This window comes from Lepidochelys olivacea (assembly GCF_965140295.1).
Source record: "Lepidochelys olivacea isolate rLepOli2 genome assembly, chromosome: 6".
Taxonomy (NCBI): Eukaryota; Metazoa; Chordata; order Testudines; family Cheloniidae; genus Lepidochelys; species Lepidochelys olivacea.
In genome coordinates this window covers 97,745,232-97,758,216 of record NC_140416.1, presented here as the reverse complement: position 1 = coordinate 97,758,216, position 12,985 = coordinate 97,745,232, and the positions used below count along the sequence as shown (strand labels likewise).

The window sequence follows — 12,985 nt, the reverse complement described above, 5'->3', positions numbered from 1 at the left end:
TTGAGTCCAAATGGATAAACATTTTAACTTCAAGTTGGGCTGCTATGTTTTGGGGGCCTTATTGCATTGATATTATAGTGCCCCAATTTTGAGGTGTTGTTAACTCATATTTGACCTAAATTGATTGATTTCCTGACTGAAGTGTGTTTTTTTTGATACACTCTTTAAAAAAAATCAGTTGTTTATAAGTTGGAGTCAAAGAAAGGGTACTGCTTTTTGCCATTTTCATGTGAATTTTGCACTCAGGCTAACAAAAATGGCTTAGTTTTGCAGATTTAGATCACAATATAAATGATCTGCTTTGAGAAGAATGAATAGCTGAGCTTGAGTACATCTGAATAGAGGCTACTGTGCATAGTATAGATTTCATCTCCTTTTTTGTAAATCCACTGTGTTCCATGCTACATATCACATGCATAAAATTCCCAGTGATTTAAATGGGATCCATATTATCATGTTCAGTGAGAAATGAACATGATGCAAGGTACTTTTACAGTCATTGGAATATTAAACTTGAGCATAGATTTTCAAATACTATAAAAATTACAGACAAAACGCAGAAGTTCTGTTATCTTTAAAAGATCAGTTATTAAAAGAGTGGAGCTGAAATGATTCCATTCACGCTGTCAAATTTAAAAGGTGAATTCTTTTTTTTTTTTTTTTTACTAAAAATACATCAGTGGATATGACTAAAATTGCCAAAATCAGTGAGGATGAAATTCACCTAGGTACAGAGGACCGGTGCAAGGTTCTGCACCACCGTGAGGTTGCATGGGTAGAGTGGCCATATGTGAGTTTCTGCCCATCTGTGTCCTTTGGGAGGTGAAGCAGTATCTGGATGTGTTAATATGAATGGGCTTTTGGGAAAAGGATAGAAGAGTCACTGTTCCAATTCATAGGCTGGAATAGCAACTCTGAAACCTGTTTCCAGGATAAGAATTTAATTCTGTCCAGTTAAGCAGAAAGGAGGGTGAATTCCACCATAAGAGTAAATGTGTTGCCTCATAAAATACAGAAATAGTTTTGTTTTGTTTTTTAAACTATCTGAAAATTGGTTCATCTTTACCCTACCATGGTGAGTTTGAATTACATAGCTCCTTTGCAATTGTTGACAGTGTCAATATCAACTAAAACATTACAGGAAAACACTGCCCGCTTTATTTTAGGTGTTTGTGATGTCAGTTTTTCCAGGAAAATACTTGGCAGGCAGAACATGGAGGGACCATTTGTCAAATATTTTGTGTTAAAGTGTAAAAGTATTTATAATGTTTGTCTGCAGACTAGACTGTTAATTATGAGTCTTATTTTTTTATTTTTCCTAAAAACACTTGCACTTCACCTTTAGCAGAGTTTTTAAAAAGATTATACTTGAACTCCAATCTGTTTTATTAGATTTTTGATTAACAGTATTGGACTGTAAAACTTTTCTCTCCTTATTGTGCTAGGAAGATGTTTTTAAACATTCAGATTCCCTTTGCTGCACAGCAGAACAGCTGCAATCAGCTTCTCAGACCTAACCTTTTTATTCAAAATGATAAGCTAGTTTCTGCCTAGGTGCTTATGAATTATTCAGAGAGGTATTTTTCATGTACCGTAAGGGGGAACATATGAGACGAAAGATCAAATAGGAAAACAGCAAAGGGAAACTTTTATGTTTCACTTTTCAGCTTTCCAAGATACTTGAGCCTATTCACAAATGCCAAAAGGTTCTCTTTTTGGCATGGAAGCATATGGTAGACCAAAAACAGTGTAGTTAAATAAAAATGAGAGCTGTATATTATGTTTTTTGCATTATTTTACTTTAAATAAATGTTTCTTTACAAACAAAATGCTGTGCAGAATGAATGAGGCAAGTGTGCAAGATGAAATATTTCACACTTATTTCTAGTCTTTTACAAAGTTTCTTTATTTTGAGCTTTTGTATCTACGTGGTTTGAGATGTTTTAGAGTGCTGATTGGAGAACAGTCCACTGCATTTTAGTCAACCCCTTAAGCGTTTTTTCTTTTTAAAATATGTTTCTAAAAATCTTGTCTATTACTTTAGATCTCTTGTCTTGTTTAAATCACATCGCAACTGTGTACTTAATGGGGTCAATATAGAGACCAAAATTTGTGATGTATGCTTGTAAATTTTAGAAAAAAAAAGTATTTCAATAATACTTTAAGCATAGGGTTGTCTGTATAACTTCATAGAACCAGGAAGCTACATGACACAGAATGATTCATAGATTCCAAGGCCAGAAGAGATTACTGTGATCATCTAGTCCAGTGTTTCTCAAACTTTTGTATTGGTGACCCCTTTCACACAACAAACCTATGAGTGTGACCCCCCCCTTATAAATTAAAAACACTTTTTTTGTATTTAACACTATTATAAATGCTGGAGGCAAAGCATGGTTTGGGGGTGGAGGTTGACAGCTCGTGACCCCCCCAGGTAATAACCTTGTGACCCCCTGAGGGGTCATGACCACCAGTTTGAGAACCACTGATCAAGTCTGACCTTCTGCATAATAAAGGTCTTAGAACTTCCCCAAAATCATTCCTAGAGCATATCTTTTAGAAAAACATCCAATCTTGATTTAAAAATTGGCAGTGATGGAGAATTCACCATGACAACTATGCAGATCACTTGATATCAGTGATCACTTGATATCCTCTTCATCATTTACATTTACCATTCTCCTGATTTTTGAGGCATCTGCAGACTTTATCAGTGTTGATTTCATGTTTTCCAGGTCATTAATAAAAATGTTAAATATTGTAGGGCCAAGAACCTATCCCTGCGGGATCCCCTAGAAACACATCTGTTCAATAGTAATTCGCCATTTAAAGTCACATATTGAGACCTATCAGTTATTCAGCTTTTAATCCATGTAATGTGTGCCATGTTAATTTTATATCTTTCTAGTTTTTTAATCAAACTGTCATGCATTACCCAGTCAGATGCCTTAAGAAGTGTAAGGCCATGTCTACATTATCACTGATGTTGGCAAAACATATGTCGCTCAGCGGTGTGAAAAAAAAACCACACACCCTGAGCAACATAAGTTTTGCTAGCATAAGCACTCGTGCACATCACTATATCAGCAGGAGCACTTCTCCTGCCGACATAGCTATCACTGCTCATTGAGGTGCTTTTATTATGTCAATGGGAGAGATTTTTCGTACAACATGGCCCCTAAACGCAAGCCAACTACTTCATCTGGTGCTCAACCAAAGAAACAGCAATCTGTTCCAACGCTGGAGGAAAAACTGGCTGTGTTGGACTTACTGAGAGACGGTATGTCGGTCTCCAACGTGGCGCGTAAATAATGGCTGTAACGAATCTAGCATCCATGCCATCAAGATTTGAGAGAGAGAAATTAGTCAAGCCATGGCATCAAGTGCTGCCAAGGTGACGAGCCAGGTGTGTAATAAGACTTCAGTGCAGACTGAAAAGGCATTAAACTTATGGCTGGAAGACATGAACCGTAAACGTGTGCCTATCGATGGCAACACGTTGTGAGAAAAGGCTCTTAGCCTCTATGCACTGTTCAAACCTCCCGCCGAAGAGGGACAGCCTTCTGATGAGAGAGAATTCAAAGCCAGCCAAGGTTGGCTTAGCAGTTTTAGGAACTGCGTCAACCTCAAAAACATGCAGACTGTTGGTGAAGCTGCATCTGCCAATGAAGAAGCAGCAAAAGCCTACCGCGAACAATTAAAGAAAATCATAGAAGAAAAGAAAAGGAGTACTTGTGGCACCTTAGAGACTAACAAATTTATTTGAGCATAAGCTTTTGTGAGAATCATTTAATTTCTGAATACAGTCCCTCTGTGGATCTGTGGATACGATCCCTCTGTGGAAGCCTCAAAATCACACGTAGTATTACGGATGATTTGAGACGATATCAATAAATGTTTGAGCAGCTCAAGAGACAACAGCAACAGTTGCTGATCATCATGTTTTTCAAGGAAAAACAACGAGCAGCAGATAAGCTTACACAATCAACTTCTCGAGCTGAACCAGAGCCAACCACTTCATCTACGACTCGCTCTCCGTCACCCAAGCTCTCCGTCACCTCCGTCTCCAGGATCAAGCCCTGACGCGACCCCCTGTAATAATCCCCTATAATTAAAAATACAGTACTGTAAAATTATATTTTGCATATGTACTCTTTATTATATATTGTACATTACTGTATACATTATACATTTATACATATTACTGTACAGGGTTGTATACACAAAACCATGTACAGTATACTGTACTTTATTGGCACTTTAAGGGATTTTCAAGGGTAATTTTGACTATACGCAATTTTCGCCTTACACACTGACTTTAGAACTTAACCCCCGCGAAAGATGCGACTCCACTGTATATATATCCCTGGTCTGGCCTTTATTCTGTTTGCACGTTATAAATGTGTAGAAGTCATGATCGTTTGTACTTAAGTTACCACTAATTTTTAGCTCTGTGATCAGTTCCTCTTCATCTGTCAATATGAGGTCTAATATAAAATTCCCCTCTTGTTGGATGCAACACTTTCTGAGTTAGGAAATTTGTCATCTATAACATTTAGAAATTCCAAGATGTTTTAGTACTGGCAACGTGAAACCTCCAGCATGTGTCACTCAAATTGAAGTCTCCCATGATCACGCAGACTTTTTTCCTGCACATTATAGATAGGTGCATAAGGAGCCGGTCATCCTGTTCCCTAGTGTGACTTCATGGTCTTTAACAGATATCAACTGTTACCCCATCTTTTGCTTTACCTGTTTGATCCTGAATGCTTATGGATCAATGTCCTTTTTCACTGAAGTAATCAGTGACTTGAAAACAGGTAATGCCACTTTTTACATAGTATCACTCCTCCTCCAGTTTTGTCTGCTCGGTCCTTCCTAAATAGGTTATAACAATTGATTTTAACATTTCAGTCATGAGAATCATCCTATCAGGTTTCAGTAATACCAACTAGATCAAATTTATGCTTGTAAATGACAAATTCAAATTTCTCTTGTTTGTTACCCAGGCTCCTAGCATTGATACATAAGCAATTCAAGAATTTTGTCATATCCTTCAGTTTCTTGATTAATTTTGTTCTCAACATCTCAATTTTGTGCTAATTGAGTGCTCCTATCTTTCATCTTTTTACCCTCCTCTTTTTTTTATTAGTTTAATGTTCTCCTGACTATTCTAGTAAGCCTGTTTTGGAGAAGATTGATTCCTCTTTTAATGAAGTGAAGGTCATCCAAACTATGTAGAACCCCTTTCTCCATAAAAGGTGGACCAATGTTTCCCAAAACCAAAATCCTCAATCTTATACCACTTACCTAGCTAACGGTTCACTTCTAGAATCTTCTGCCTTGTTTTGTTCGTGGGACAGGAAGGGTCTCCGAAGAGATCACTTGGACATTCTTCTTCCTCAGCATACTTCCGAGTTCCCTGAAGTCATCTGTTGTCCGTGAGATGTCTCACAATACAGTAAAGAGAAAGAGTACTTAATTAAAAGGAGTAATTAAACAGTAATTCACCGGGACCAGATAGTATTCACCCTAGAGTTCTGAAGAAACTCAAATATGAAATTCGCAAAAAAGAAAAGGAGTACTTGTGGCACCTTAGAGACTAACAAATTTATTTGAGCATAAGCTTTCGTGAGCTACAGCTCACTTCATCGGATGTGAAGTGAGCTGTAGCTCATGAAAGCTTATACTCAAATAAATTTGTTAGTCTTTAAGGTGCCACAAGTACTTCTGTTCTTTTTGCGGATACAGACTAACATGGCTGCTACTGTGAAACCTGTTAATGCCGATATGAAACACCACCAATTGATCCTTTCTAATTGAGGCCTTTCTAATTTTGGAGTGATGTCTCATGTCTTAGCTCCAGGAAAGCAGTATCCTGTTGTTCGCCTGTCCCTTTCAGAATGTTCTTTTGCATCTTCTGAGTATCAAATCCCCAGTGATATATTTGTTTTTGATTCCAAAGAGAGTATTTTGAGGAAAAAAATTGTAGTGATTTCTCATGTGTGCATACTCTCAATTCAACATTTTTGTCCTTTTTTTTGTCTATTAGTTACACGTGTGCTAGAGAGATATTTAGGCCCAACAGCAGTGACAGCACTGTGAAGGCACCAACATCCCTGCAGGAGCAGTTGGTATCTTTAACTTGTGATTACTGTGCTTAGACTTCGGATCTGTCTCGCAATTTTAGGACCTATAATTCTATGAAAGGATATGTCTCAGGCCTGTTGATTTTTTTCATCTTTAATTCTGTTTTTTTTAAATTTGCCTTTCTTATTTAATATGACTTTCTAGTGACTTTTACAAAGCAGTAGTAAAATGCTCTGCTATTTTGAATATATCAATTACAGATTACAGTAATAGAGCTCAGGTTGGTTAAATAACAGGTGCATTTTTTGCATAGAATGTCCAACATATATTCAGAACAAATTAATCTTAAATTCTAAAGAGGATGGCAAAATGTGTATTAAGGTAAATCAAGCATAGCAGTTTAATTTGTTTTCATTGCTTTACATTAAAAACAATCACTCGCATAAGAAATGAAAGTTATATAAAAAACACATACTGAACCAGAAGTTGTAGGATTTGTTGATGGCTCTGAGTGTTCCCTTGCCCTCCTGCCTGAACACTCACTACTCTGTCCACCCCAACACCAGAAAAAACGAGAGAATTCCTTGAAATGGCTATTAACAAAAATAATATGGAGGATCATACTGAATACTAAAAACAGGAATCCATTCAAGTCTCCGAGTAAGGCCTGTTTGCATTAATATTTTGTCTGATACTGCACCTAATCATAATACAATTTCAAAAAAGTATATTCAAATTTAAACTGATTTAATGAGTTCCTGAGGCTGACAATTTAGAGATCTGATTTTCTTTGTAATATTTTGTCTGGGTGGACAGAATAGCACTGCCAAATAAAGTGAGCAAAATATCTGCACAAATGGTATAGTTTATATTGCTTGGTATGGCACCATTTTGCATTTTCTCATCCATCTTTAATCAGCTTATATCGATAAATTAAGCAATAACAATTATGTGCTTTAAGAAAAAATGACTGGATCCAGTTACTTTACTCTTCAGTAGAAGCTGTGTTTTTCAACAAGAGTATAAAAGAAGAGTATATAGGGGACTACTCCCGTGAAGTGCTGAATACCATCCAGATCCTGTTGAAGATGCTGAATGCTTCACAGGACTGGATCTATGGTACCATATTACCTTTTTCTCACAATAATTTTGGTTTTAGGTAGTCTCACTAGAATTATTTTGTCATTATAGATGTTACTGTTTTACAAGTACGGCTATATTTTCATCCAGACTCGGCTTTTTTTCTAAAGCTGGCATCACATTATCCAGCCACAGGGTGTAATCGATAATCTGTCCCCAGTAGGGTTGCCAACTTTCTAATTGCACAAACTCAAACACCCTTGCCCCTCCCCTTCCTTGAGGCCAAGCCCCTGCCCTGTCTCTTCCCCGAGGCCCCGTCCCAGGCTCACTCCATCTTCCCTCCCTCCGTCACTCGCTCTCCTCCACCCTCACTCAGTTTCACCGGGCTGGGGCAGTTTTAAATAAGTTGACTTTTGGAAGTTTGATTGCTGCAGGAAAAAAGGAGAGAAAGCAAAATACACTTTAAATGAAATGCCTTTTTTGTCAGGAGCAGTATTTTATCCACTCAGAGGTCTAAATGCTTTAAATAATGTTCTTATCCTAAAAATAAAAAAATGACAGTGGAATTCTGCTATTAGAATCAGTTTGAGCAGGTTCCCTCCACCTTTGGGTCATTCTGTCTTGAAGATAACTGTGGATTTGATCCATGGAGCTATTGAAGTCAGTGGGAGTATTTCTGTTAACTTCAGTGGGCTTTGGATCAGGTACTATGAGTGCAACCCTTAAACTGTGATTTTCCCAAATGAGATACATGCTTAGAAACAAATTCTCCATTTTGAAAGGATAGCAGAAGTTCTACCAGGTATTTTAAATCAAGACAGGTTAATTGAATTATAAGCACTTCTCCCACCAACTTAAATTCTTCACTTGCTGCCACGTGTCACTCAAAAGCTGACATTCTTTGCTGCCTTGGAGATCTTGAAAAATATTATTTCCCATTACAACTGAAAAGCCCCACTGATCAGTGTAATAAAATCAAAGGGTATAGATGCCAGCATCCATAGACACTGCTTTTTGGAAACTAAGATTTTAGTCATATGGCTGAATGATCAGTAAAGTCAGTTCTGCTGTTGGTTGGCTTAAGAAAGACTCTCTTTTGTTCTTTAATGTTAGTCCTATAAGATTGCTATCCAAGTTTGGGAGATAATATATTAAAGGTTGTAAAGGGATGATTCACCTCATTACTACAGGCTTTCACCAGGATCTTTAAAAATATTATTTTAATATCAGATCCTGTTGGTGTACATATTTACTGTGTAACTTACATTTGAGAATGGTCACTGTCGGGAGTTTCACGCTTTATTGGACAGTAAAACTTAATTGCTTCTTTGGGAATAGAAAGTTACTTCAGGAATTTATTGTTGCTAGTTTTGGATAACCACATACAAACCATATGTGACTGTCAATGAAAGGTTAGCAGCTGAGTATTGTCAATTCAGACTTTCTCAATGTTAAACTTAAGTTAGAACTGGATGCGAGATTTGCTTTACTGTGTGTGCTGGAATATAGTGAAATGTAATTCTGTCAGCCAGTTAGTGTGCTGGGATGCTGTATGGTTGTGACCAGTATACTACATTCCCTTAAACTTGGGCTGTGTGGGGTCTGATTTATATGATTATGATTATTTGTCAGCCACATACAATGCAAATCCGTGCACTCAGTTTGACTAATAATAACCCACCCCAGTTAGATTACAAGAATATACTGTGTGTTGCATACTGTTAAGTTGCTGAGAAATACTATAACTCTTTGTGCTGCCATTGCACGAATGGATCTTAATTATACGAATTCTTCCACCCTAATTGGCCACTTCTCTCAGAACTACTTATTCATCAGCCAACGATAAAAATGGCCACTTCAGCTTTGACACCCCCTGTTAAAGAACAAGAACTGAACCAAAACTACCAGCTCACTTTGTGGACAGCTAATAGCCATCAAATAGTGTCTTTTCAGTCAGTGTGAGCCTGGTCTGAATTTGGACCACTGATCTAGAAATGAAAGGCCATTTGTTACATTCCTATGCAGCATCCAGGCACCACCAGTTCTTCAAGAGATGTCCCTTTGGGTGCTCCACTCCAGGTGTTGGTGCCTCCCTGCACCTTCGCTCGGAGATTTTTACAGCAGTAGTCGTACCGGTCGCACATGCGCAGAGCCTGCCCCCCTACTCTGAGTGTACCTTAATATTACGCGTGTGCGACCAGTCTCCTCGGTTCCTTCTCTACCGTACCTGGCCTGAGAGCTCAGCAGACTTGTTAGAGAATTTCTTTTCTCCCTTGTTCAACTTTTTTCCCTCTTAGTTTAGCTTACCAGTAATAGTTAGGTACCCTTTTCCCTTTCTCTTCTCTTCTCTTTTTAAAACAAAACAAATACAAAAAAAAACCTTTTTGTTCCTGTCAGCGCAGCTGCTTCCAACATGCCTGACTCTCCAGGTTTTAAGTGATGCTCTAACTGTAGTGATGCCATCCCTCTTTCAGATGGCCACTCTAAATGTATTAAATGTTTGGGGGACTCCCACATCCCCCAAAAATGTGCCCACTGCAGCAAGTTGAAATTCAGGGTACGCAAAAACAGGGAGCTGTGATTAAAACTACTCCTGCTGCAAAAATCTCTTGGACCAGCCTCAGACCCGGGCTCTGACTTTGCTGTATACCGCAGCCCCCCCGCTTCAAAGAGACTAAAGAAAACTTTAAAAAACCATCAGTCTCTCTCACCCACAAAGGGTATTTGCAGGCACAAGCCTTCTCCGGGTACTGCTTCCTCCCCTCCCTCCCTGGCTGAGTACCTTTGATGCCCTGGGCTCCTCTGGCGCCACACAAAACCCGCCTGCATCTGAGGCAGTCACACTAACCCCCGGTGCTGAGGCTTCAGGCTTTCAGTTACCTGCCTCTCACACAGCACCGTTTGGCACCGCAGTGGAAGCGGTGCTGACTCATACTAGCCTGCCTGACCCCCCTGAGGCTCCTCTCACTCTCCCGGCTCTGTCAGCCTTTGAGCTAGCCGGCAGTGACAGAACACTCAGGACACTGGTGCGGAGGAATCCCTCCTCACAACAAATTCCTATCACCCAGCCCTCCCCTCACAGAAGTACTGCCACACCACAGTTCATACACTCAAGGGACCTCCTGGTGTTACTATCTTACAGTCACCCCTACTTAACACCTACTTCTTTCAGGACACTCAGGCAAGGTCTGCACAGCTTTCCTCCAGTGATGAGGAATCTGGGCTGCAGGGAGAATTTTCACCTTATCAGATCTCCCGTCCACAGACCCCAATCAAGAGAAGTCATAGAAAAGCTGCCTGATCTTACTCCAAGGGTCCTGCCCCATGGTACGTGAACCCCTGGATGGCACCACCCATGCCTTTCCCACCACAGTGGTAATATTGGGCTCCATGGGCTCCTTATACTTGGGACCCCACTCGTTATACCAGTGCAGCTAGGCGTGAGACCGGCTCAGTACCACCAGCTGACGACCCTGCCAATTATGCCAGACACCAGGCAGCCCTGTCACAACCGCAAGAGCAAGCACGACCTGCCTCTAACCAGGTAGAACGAGTTGTTCTGCCTGATGAAGCATTGCTTCCTCCTCCCCCGACGTTTTCGGTTGACTTCTCAAAATTTCAAGACCTGTTTAAAAGAGTTGCCAATGAGCTACGAATTAACCTGTAGGAAGTCCCTGAACAGCAGCGTGAGCTAACCGACATCCTGCAGCCCTCTTCTTCTTCTAGAATTGCATTACTTATTAACGCCGCCCTTTTAGAACCTGCCACGGCCATTTGGCAAACCCTGGCTGCAAACCTGCCAACCTGTAAGAGAGTGGACCGAAAGTACTTTATTCCTTCCAAGGGCTCGGAATTCCTTTTTACTCACCCAGTGCCAAACTTGCTGGTAGTAGACACAGTTAACCAAAAGAACAAACACCGGTTTCCCTGCTCCATCCTTTCTGACAAGGACAGTAAGCGCTTACACCACCTGCCCTATTTTTGGTCACCACCTACGCCCATTCTCCCATCAGTGGCGAAATATTACCACCGACAAGTGGGCTTTAGAGGGCGTCACAGTTGGCTATTCCATCCCTTTCCTCTCCCCGCCTCCCACCCGCCCACCCTTCCCGTCCCTCTTCAGGGACCCCTCTCACGAGCAACTGCTCCTCCAAGAAGTACAACATCGCCTTCAATTGGGGGCAGTGGAAATCATGCCCGAACAACACAGAGGGAAAGGTTTCTATTCCCATTACTTCTTAACAGAAAAGAAAACCAGGGGATGGCAACCAATCCTCGATCTCAGGCGGCTACACAGATTTATCGAAAAGCAAAAGTTCAGAATGGTTACCCTCACCACCATAATCCCAGCGCTAGAGCAGGGCGATTGGTTTTCAGCCCTTGACCTACAGGATGCCTATTTTCATGTGACTATTCACCTAGCCCACAGATGTTTTCTTCATTTTACCCTCGGTTTGACACATTTTCAATACAGAGTGTTGCCTTTCGGCCTATCTACCGCCCCCCCGAGTTTTCTCCAAACTCCTAGCCATGGTTACTGCCCACCTCAGGAAATGGGGGGGTTATAATATTTCCTTACCTCGACGATTGTCTCCTCAAAGCCTCAACACTCGACGAAGCTCTTTGATCCACGCAGCTTACCATCTCTTGCTTCCTTTCCCTTGGCCTACAAATAAAAACAAATCCACCTTATCTCCTACCCAACAACTGGAGTTCATAGGAGCTCACCTCGATTCCAGAACGGGAATAGCATCTCTCCCGCTCGATCGTTTCAACAGCATAAAACTCCTGATTACAAAACTTCGCAATAGTCCTGTGTTCATAGGAGCGCACCTCGATTCCAGAATGGGAATAGCATCTCTCCCGCTCGATCGTTTCAACAGCATAAAACTCCTGATTACAAAACTTCGCAATAGTCCTCAGGTCACTGTACAAGACTGCCTGCAACTATTAGGCCACATGGCCTTGTGTACTTTCGTGGTCAAAAATGCACACCTATACATAAGCTGCTTCCGAGCTTGGTTGGCCACAGTTTACAGACCGAACATACATGCTCTAAACAAGCCTCTATCCATGCCCTTCAGAGTCAGAGTCCCTCTGATGGTGGACAGTTCCCTCCAACCTCTGCTCAGGAGTCCCTTTTCTCCACGACTCCCCATCACTCATAATGACTACCGATGCATCCCTTACTGGATGGGGAGCAGCCATGTTCCTACACATAAACGTCCTAGCCATACACAATGCCTGCCGTCACTTCCTCCCATTCATGTGGAACCAACATGTTCAGGTGATGACAGACAACATCACATGCATGTTCTATGTCAACAGGCAGGGAGGGGCTCAATCTCACTCACTTTGCACAGAAGTCATGAAGCTCTGGAATTGGTGCCTCACGAACAACATCCGGATATCAGCTGCCTATTTTCCCAGGGTCCTGAATACCACCGCAGACGAAACAAGCAGACATTTTCCCTGGGATCACAAATAGGAGATAAACGACACGATCATACACAATATATTCCACGTTTGGGACTATCCAACCCTGGACCTCTTCGCAACTGCGAAGAACAAGAAATGTCCTGAATTTTGCTCCAGAGTGGGATTGGGCAAACATTCTCTAGGAGATGCGTTCCTGACCTATGCTCAAAACTTAATGTTTGCTTTTCCCCTGATACCGGTTCCCAACAGAGTTCTGACAAAGATACAAACAGATCATGCCACGGTAATTCTGATTGCCCCATTGTGGCCCAGACAACCGTGGTTTTCATTACTCACCAGAATGTCAGTTTGCCCACCGATTTCGTTGCCCCTCACT

The 12,985-nt window shown here is 40.9% G+C and overlaps 1 protein-coding gene and 1 long non-coding RNA gene across 5 annotated transcripts in view; one reads left to right on the top strand and one right to left on the bottom strand.

Annotated features, from left to right (window-relative positions):
* The window catches only part of TTC7B (tetratricopeptide repeat domain 7B), a 314,696-nt gene that overhangs the window by 264,287 nt on the left and 37,424 nt on the right, over window positions 1-12,985 (top strand). The gene's annotated exons all lie outside the window — the stretch shown is intronic.
* LOC311521751 overlaps window positions 3,812-12,985 on the bottom strand; it is a 128,366-nt gene continuing 119,192 nt past the window's right edge. The window contains exons 2-4 of the long non-coding RNA XR_014711964.1: window positions 11,750-11,836; window positions 5,311-5,450; window positions 3,812-4,105 (exon numbers count right to left, since the gene is read on the bottom strand). This is a non-coding gene — a long non-coding RNA (uncharacterized lncRNA). The remainder of the gene's footprint in view (window positions 4,106-5,310; window positions 5,451-11,749; window positions 11,837-12,985) is intronic.